This window comes from Aplysia californica, unplaced genomic scaffold (assembly GCF_000002075.1).
Source record: "Aplysia californica isolate F4 #8 unplaced genomic scaffold, AplCal3.0 scaffold00387, whole genome shotgun sequence".
In the NCBI taxonomy this organism is placed as follows: domain Eukaryota; kingdom Metazoa; phylum Mollusca; class Gastropoda; order Aplysiida; family Aplysiidae; genus Aplysia; species Aplysia californica.
In genome coordinates, this window is record NW_004797657.1 from 95,877 (window position 1) to 99,253 (window position 3,377).

Below are 3,377 nucleotides of genomic sequence, written 5' to 3' on the forward strand. Positions count from 1 at the left end.
CTTAGATGGGTTGTTTTTTAGAATCTTAAAAATCGAATATATACATGTATCTATACATTATATATTATATTATATATATATCTATCTATCTATCTATCTATCTATCTATCTATCTATCTATCTATTCGAAAGATTGCATCTGATGTGGTCTCCTGCATATGGTCGAAAGATGCATCTGATGTGGTGTGTACATTATTGTCAGCTTTACTTTTCTTTTCATATTGAATTTTAATTAGAAGAGTAATATTATATGATTTAATTTCTATGTATACCGGCATGTGTTTTTATGGTCCTGTGCAGCCAAGAAAATTTCCCTCTGGGATAATAAAATATTATCTTGTCTTATCTTATCTTATCTTATCTTATCTTGTCTTGTCTTGTCTTGTCTTGTCTTATCTTATCTTATCTTATCTTATCTTATCTTATCTTATCTTATCTTATCTTATTAACACAATACAGGTCATATAAATGAGGGAGGAAGGAAGACAGAGAGACATAAACAAGAGAGGGAACGAAGAGAAGTAGGAGGCCTACCCTGTGGCATCCTCCATCTTCCCACTACTTTGAGTAAATGAACGTACTGTAACTTCACGGTGACATTAACGATAGACCCAGTAGGGAACAGGGTAGAGGGTATCCACGTCCCTCGTGACTCATTGGAGCAGAGGAAGATAGATTAACTCTATCATTAGTTAAACGCAAACCCATATCATCACTCATCACCACCATTTTTTTTTCTAAAATCATCGCTGCTCTCAGATCAATGACTTACATCTGTAATCCTGGAGTCTCTTTCTGTCACAGTTACTTGTCATACTAAGTATGCACGTAATACGCTATTGGACACTATCATACGCACTTTTTTCTACTTATCAGATGGCATCAATCTCATATAAGCTTAAATGGGCAAAGGATAGAAAAAGTAAGTAAAAGTTCAAGGACACAATAAAGGTCATATGGTGCGGAGAAGAAGCAAGACAGGTAGACAGAAACAACAGAGTGAAAGAAAAAAAAGTAAGACCTGCCAGTGGCGCCCTCCAACCACCCAGTCCCTCGACATCTAACGATACAAAAGGAAGAGAAATGTGAAGGTACGAAGCAGGAAACAGACAAACAGAAACTGAAGAGGTGATGAAAAGCAGTACCAGTTGTGCCCTCAAACCACACGCTCCTGCACCACCTAACGAAACAAGAAGAAGAGAAATATAAAAAAAAGCATGAAGCAAAGCAGATGGACAGACATAAACACAAAAGGGAAAGAAAAAAGAAAAAGAAGTAGGACGTACCAGTGGCGCCCTCCAACCACCCAGCCCACTGACATAATCTAACCATACAAGTGGAAGAGAAAAGTGAAAGTAAGTAGCAGCCATTAGGCTAAGTATCTGCAGTAACTTACAATAATATACAAAGACTACCTTGATGCTATGCGCCTGAGGTTCTGCCCCACAGTGCCAGTGTTATGAAGGCCCTTGTTGTAAAGCCTTCCAGTAATTCAGTTTTGGTGTACAAGGATTTTAGTCATGCTGCACATGTGTCTGCAACGTTTGTGAGATATATAATACACACACACACACACACACACACACACACACACACACACACACACACACACACACACACACACACACACACATACACACACACACACATACACAGACACACACATATATATATATATATATATATATATATATATATATATTTATAATGCACAGTGTATATACAAAAGGTATGTGGCACACGTGCACGCACGCAAACACGCACACACACTCACATACACACAAATTCCAACACCCCCTCTCTAAGACGAAGAGAGAGAGAGAGAGAGAGAGAGAGAGAGAGAGAGAGAGAGAGAGAGAGAGAGAGAGAGAGAGAGGGGGAGAGAGATAGAAAACGAAGAAGAGGGAAAAGACTGAAAAATCAGAGAGAAAGAGAAAGAGGGAGAGAAAGAGGGGGAATGCAGACATATAGAAGAACAGACAGACACAGAAACAGACAAGCACACCGCACCAGCAAATACAGTCAAAATTGTCCTAAACAGTGACCAGTTGTCGATGAGTAAAGTGGTCGCCCCAGACAGGTGTCCCTCTTAACACAGTGTCATTATAATGTGTAAAAAAAAAAAGAGTAAAGAAGGAGGGGATGAAATGAGACGGGAAGTGCCCGTTTTGTGCAGATGGTTATCTTATAATATATATGTGATAATCTTATACAGGTGTGCCGTTTTTCTTCTCTAATTAAGTGTTTTACGGCGCTCGCAAGTGCATAAGGTCATATGAGCAAGCGGGTCATATATACATTTTCAGCAGTTACGAAATTTGGAATTTTGCTCGGGTGGTGGGTGACGCTTACTGCAGGTGGCCATTTGAACAGACTCGACATTTTTTTTTAAACGCAGCATAATTATCTCCTCAATAATTATTTACATAAACACCCTCTCACACCATTACTCACCACCACCATCATATTATGTAAAATCACCATTGTTTTCAGATCCTTGATATACTTCTATATTATGCATTTGATATGTATTTGAAAAAGTGGTGAAATGGTATAGGTTTAACGCCCCTATCAACACAAAACCAGACGGGACATGGTCAGAAAAAAACAAGATCAGAGAAATGGTGAGAACAACATCTGTCTTCCACTACATTCGAAGGCAAACAATCAGGTGGTTTGGACATCTCACACGTATGGCACCTCACCAGCTTGCCAGGAAAGCCTGCTCAGGGAAGTATCAGGGTACAAGGCAAGAGGAAGACCAAGAAGGACATAGATCCATGGTGTGAACATTCAATATCCCACCGAGCCAGGCCATCAAACTTGCTAGAGACAGGGAGCTCTTTCTCCCCTCGAATCGCTAGGGGTACAAGAGGACGGACAAAATACAGTAAGTAGATCAACACTCTAAGTTCAGAGGCGGGACGTCCGAGTTTAACGTTCATCTACGAAAGAACCGAGCCTAGTGGGACATTTGTGTAAAGTACTTTTCTCAAGGACACAACATCGGACGGAGCTGAGGCTCGGGCCCAAGAACCCGCAATCTCCATCTGAAACAGTTATAATAATAATAAGTATGTACGTAATAGTGTACATAGTGTACACTATTGACGCTTGTACACGCCTTTTTCTTCTACTCGGATGGAGTCAGTCTCATAGAAATGGGCAAGGAACAAAAAAAAAACAGGTTCGATACGAGCATTAGTTTTGCGCTACACTGCCATCACATTTCTTGTAGCCCAGGTGTGTGGATATTGTACGGAAGGTGTTTATCCTACGCGAAACAAGTTGATACTTTTTACTTCTTTTTCTAGATGTTTCCGTCTGCCTGTGCAAGTGTCTTGTAACTCTCTCTCTCTCTCTCTCTCTCTCTCTCT